At 37.7% G+C, this 5675-nt stretch overlaps 1 pseudogene; it reads left to right on the top strand.

Annotated features, from left to right (window-relative positions):
* Positions 1 to 2292: 2292 nt before the first annotated feature.
* On the top strand, positions 2293 to 3050 carry LOC125075540 (annotated as a pseudogene).
* Positions 3051 to 5675: the final 2625 nt, after the last annotated feature.

Below are 5675 nucleotides of genomic sequence, written 5' to 3'. Positions count from 1 at the left end.
AAGTCATAAATAGTGAACGGGAAGTTGCTTCAGTTTTTGAATAATTTTTTGCTGACATACCAGTTTCTACAACTAAGTTACTTATTTTTTCTCCAGCAGTTGCCGAATCATTAATGAATGAAAATGTACGTGAATGCAAATCAAAATTTAATTTTACCCCTGTAAACACCAATGACATGATTTGTACATTTAAGTTATTAGACATTAAGAAAACTGCTGATCTATGGGGTATTTCTGTAAAGGTGATTAATTCAATTATTGATCTAATTGCACCTTATCTTGCAATAATATTCAATGATTGTGTTCAACGTGGTGTATTTCCTGACCTGATGAAACATAGTAAAGTCATTCCAATATTTAAATCTGGTAGCTCTTCAGATCCTAACAACTATAGGCCAATCTCGATACTACCAACCCTCAGCAAAATATTTGAAAAAATAATTTTAAATCAATTATTAGCATATTTCAATAGATACAATCTGCTTCATAGAAAACAATTTGGATTTACGAGGGGTCGCTCGACTACCGACGCAGGTATCGAACTAATAAGAAATATCTATGAAGCCTGGGAGAGGTCGCAGGATGCCTTAGGGATTTTCTGCGACTTATCCAAAGCCTTTGATTGTGTTCAACATGAAACTCTGGTCAGGAAACTATATCACTATGGAATTAGAGAATGTGCACTCGACCTTCTGACTTCTTATCTTAACAATAGAATTCAGAGGGTTGACGTTAAAGGGACAAGGTCTCCTGGGGTCTTAGTTGGTATGGGGGTCCCACAAAGATCAATTCTTGGACCTTTTCTATTCCTCATATATATAAATGACTTGCCCTTTCTTGTTGGGAATAAACATAATATAGTATTGTTTGCTGATGACACCTCTTTGGTTTTTAAAATTAATAGGAAACAGGTACAGTATGACGATGTAAACAATGCTATGTCTGATATAGTACACTGGTTTAGCGTAAATAATCTTGGCTGAATAATAAAAAAACTGAAATTGTAAAATTTAGCACACCAAACGTGCAAAATGTAAAACCCGATGTACTTATCAATGGGGAATCGATGGATCCAGTTGAAACAACTGAATTTCTTGGCCTTACTCTTGATGCCAAATTACAGTGGCTCCCCCATATAAACGGATTGGCGGGTAGACTGAGTTCTGCGGCATTTGCGGTCAAAAAAATTAGATTATTTACCGATGTTGATACGGCTCGCCTAGTTTATTTCAGTTACTTTCACAGTATAATGTCCTACGGTATTATGCTTTGGGGTAACGCAGCCGCTATCCATACTATATTTGTGCTGCAGAAGAGGGCTATTCGCGCAATCTATAACCTAGGAGCCAAGGAATCTTTGAGGTATAAATTTAAAGAAATTAAGATATTGACTGTTGCTTCTCAATATATATTCTGTAATGTTTTGTATGTACGGAAAAATATTAATGTTTTTATGAGAAAATGTGATTCTCATCACGTTGGTACAAGGAACAAACACAATCTTGTTACTCCTGTTACTCGACTGCATAGAGTCAGTAACTCTTTTGTGGGACAATGTATACGCTTCTACAACAGGATCCCAGAAAGCGTTCAAAATGCTTCTGTTGCGAAATTTAAAAAAATTGTTAAGGAACGCTTGTGTGCGAAAGGTTACTATACAATTAGTGAGTTTATGTTTGATAGCACACCTTGGGAATGAAACGATCGCCTCCTGACTGTTTCTACTCATATACAATTATGTATATAATTAATTTGACGTAAAAAAAAAAGTCCCGCTGAGTTTCTTTCGCCGGTTCTTCTCAGGTTAGGGTGTTTTCTTTTTCCGAACCGGTGGTAGTGTTTAACTTGACAATTAATAAGAAAGTGTAATACTTCTATATTGAATAAAGGAATTTGAGTTGAGTTGAGTTGAATTTTGTGGATGAAAACTATCCTTTGTCATACTATCTTCATACCAAATTTAATTTAAATCAGTTTAGCGGATATAGATTCCCTATACAAACTTCTACTCTCCTTTTTTATCCCTTTAGGAGATGATTTTGGGGACAAAAGTTCTTCTCCGAGTTTAAAACTTTTTCGGGCGGTAGGTGTAAAATAAACAAGTCGAAATTCTTTGTGCTCCTCATATTTTAATTTGTTAAAAATACAAAATCAAGTTTATAATTATAATAAATATGTTCATGTGACCCCTTACCGCCTGCCAGCTACTTTACTATAAAACAATAACTGTGCTTACGCTTAATACAAAACTGTGAATTACCAAGTGATAAACTACAACAACACATTGACATTATGGAGTCTATTAAAGTCACTATTGAAGAGCTTACTACACTTTTTAACACCAAAATGTCAGAGTTCCAAAGAGAGCTGAAGACTTCTATACCCGCGACGAGCCCAACATCCAACATCAACTCACAGTTCAATGCTTTTCGATCTTTTGTCCTGACTGCCTTAGAAAATTTGCAATTGCAAGTTGAATTTCTATCAAGGCAATATTGAAAGGCAAGCTTGAAATGCACTCGAGGAAGAAAGTTGTTCTACTGCACGGAGTCGATGAAGTGAGTAAAGAGAATGTTGGTGACAATGCGTTGAAAATTATTACTGAGCATCTTAAACTGCCACACACTACTCTCGACTCCTTTAAGTATTGTCATCGGCTGGGTCACACGGTCACTCAGAAGCCCCGTCCAATATTAATTAGATTTAAGGATGGCAGCGTGAAGGACAAAGTCTGGTCGGCTAAGACGAATCTCAAAGGCACTGGGATAACGATGTCAGAGTTCCTTACGAAGAGTCGGCACAAAACATTCTTGGCTGCAAGGAAACGTTTTGGGGTAACAAAGTGCTGGACTCGGGACGGTATCATCATAGTTCTGTCTCCTGATGGCACGCGGCATCATATCTCCACCATGGCTGAACTTCAGGCGATTCCAAGCTCTGCGACTGATGCATCAATCCCGCAAGCGTCGACACTTTCAGAGGAAGCCTTCAAAACCACTAAAGGCATTAATTCTAGGAGTGTAAGGGCGGTCAGGACTGTTAAAAAGTAGTTAGTATACTTGTTATTATTCACGAACGCTATGTTTTATTATGTGGGTTCTTCTGTTTTGTTTATTTTTTTTTTTTTTTTAATTTTGGCTTTTATTTATGCCAAGAGAGCACAGATTATTTCGCCAATGTCACGTGCGATGGAGAAGACACGATGGAGATTGATCGGTGCGGTCGAGATTACAGGCTTAATTTAATTTGAAGGCATAATAGAAGTTGACTCTCTGTTAGCCCATAACCTAAAACAACACAATAATAAATAATTAGATAAACATAAATTATTATTAAGATAACATATATGAACAAACACAAAAATATTTACAACTTAATGTTATTACGCTCAATAAATTTACATAAAAATTTACAAAATGGACTGAACACAAACATTAACAAACATTGAACATTAATAGGGCGAGGAGCTTTAGGAGGGAGAACGTCATATAAGGGATGGAGGAGTTTGGGGCAAGAAAACAGTATATGGGATAAGGAACCTTCGTCTAGGCCACATTCACACAAAGAGTGATCTCTGACTCTAATTTTACAAAGATGTATGGGGGTACATGCATGTCCAAGGCGTAGTCGGCAGATAGTTGTGGTGACCCAACGATTAGCTTGCCTGTGAAGAGAAAACCAAGGTCGCCTTGGAATATCTGGTTGTAGAGGTGCGTAAAATCTACCTTTAGATTTTGATGAAACTTTCCAAATAGAGTTCCAGGATTTATCCAGATAAGTTTTCGCTAGAGCACACAAGTCCTGAGATGAATTTTTAAAATGTTCAAGAGAGCCAGTTGTTATAGCAGCTCTAGCGAACGAGTCTGCTGCATCATTATCGGATATACCAGAGTGGCTTGGTATCCAGGCAAGCGATATTTCCAGCCCCTTTTGATGACAGGAAAACAATGCCTCCCTGATCTTAAAGATGATAAAAAATTTTCGCCTACTACGAAACGGATTTTCCTTAATTGCCAACAGACAACTCAAAGAATCTGTCAGAATTACCGTATTTCTGAGGTCATGGGAGTGGGCAAAAAGGATGGCTTCCAAAATCGCAATCGCTTCACCAGAAAAGATGGATGTTTCAGGAGGGGATTTAAATTGAGGGACAATTTTGAATTTAGGGATCCAACAGGCTGAGCCGACGCAGCTATCAGGGGATAGTTTTGAGGCATCAGTAAATATAAGTAAATGATTTGACCAATTTTGATTAAAAAATTTTTGAAATTTAGAATTTGAATCAGGGGCCCCTTTAATAAGACCAAGATCTGTGATAATAGATGGATTATAGACTAGAGCTCTAAATGGAGTGGAAAAAAGAGGATTTGACTGGAACCTTAAGATAGGATGTGGGAGTTTCGTAAATTTTAAAAAACTGTCTAATAGTAAGGATGGACTTTTGGGGTTCGCCCCAACGCAGAGTTGGGACAATTCGCTTAAACGGGACCAGAGAGGATGAGAGGATAACTGTAATGATTTTACCACAAAACGGTCGCATAAAAATTGTCTTCTCAGTTGGGGTGGAGGATCAACACATTCAACTTGCAGAGCGTTAGTGGGAGAAGTTTTCATAGCTCCTATAATTATCCTAAGGCATTTGTATTGAATTTTATTAATCTTATCAGAAACGGCTTTATTTAGGGGTTCTAAGACAAACAGTCCATAGTCTAAATGACTACGAACTATTGCATTGTACAGTAGTTTAAGAGAATAGGGGTGAGCTCCCCACCAGACTCCTGAGACTGCTCGAGGGACGTTAATGCCCTTTTCACATTTTTTAATAATATGCTCAGAGTGATAAATTCCGTTCAGTTTGTTGTCGAGTATTATGCCTAGAAATTTCGTCTTGTTGACAAAGTTGATTCGTTGATCCCCACAGACCAAGTCAAAGACAGGAATTAGTCTTTTCCGAGTAAAAACAACTGCCTGGGTCTTATCTATTGATAAAGATAAGCCATGGTCAGAGAGCCATAGGTCAAGATAATGCAAAGCAGAGTTTAATCGCAAAGTTAAATTTTGAATAGAAGAAGATTTAAGATATTAAACAATGTCATCGGCATATTGAAGAATGTTACAAAAGTTGTTAACAGACAATTCGAGATCATGGGTATAAATGCTGTAAAGCAGAGGGCTGAGGACTGAACCTTGCGGGAGACCTTTCCAGACAAATCTGGGGGGGAGAATACAATTTTGATGTTTAACGGTAATTGATCTGCAAAATAGCAGATTACATATGAAATGAGTAATCCTCGGAGGGATACTCAGCTGTTGCAGTTTCTGCCTGAGTACCGGAAGAAGAACATTATCATATGCCGAAGAAATATCTAGAAAAACACCCACAAGGTACTCTCCGTTAGAGAAGGCTATTCGAATGTCTGTCGTGAGAATGCTGAGACTATCAAGAGTGCTCAAACCCTTTCGAAAGCCGAATTGAGAGGGCGAGAGAATATTCCTGCTTTCCATTATCCATTCCAAACGGTTTTTTAGGAGATGTTCAATAACTTTCACTAATGTAGACGATAAAGCAATGGGTCTATAGGAATTTGGATCCAAAGGGCTTTTTCCTGGTTTGAGTATGGGAATAATAATTTGGGACTTCCAAGATTCCGGGACGATTCCTGTTAAGAAAAAAG

The sequence above is a fragment of the Vanessa atalanta genome, chromosome W (genome assembly GCF_905147765.1).
Source record: "Vanessa atalanta chromosome W, ilVanAtal1.2, whole genome shotgun sequence".
NCBI lineage: Eukaryota > Metazoa > Arthropoda > Insecta > Lepidoptera > Nymphalidae > Vanessa > Vanessa atalanta.
The sequence above is the reverse complement of the archived record's forward strand: the minus strand, read 5'-3'. Positions and strand labels throughout refer to the sequence as shown.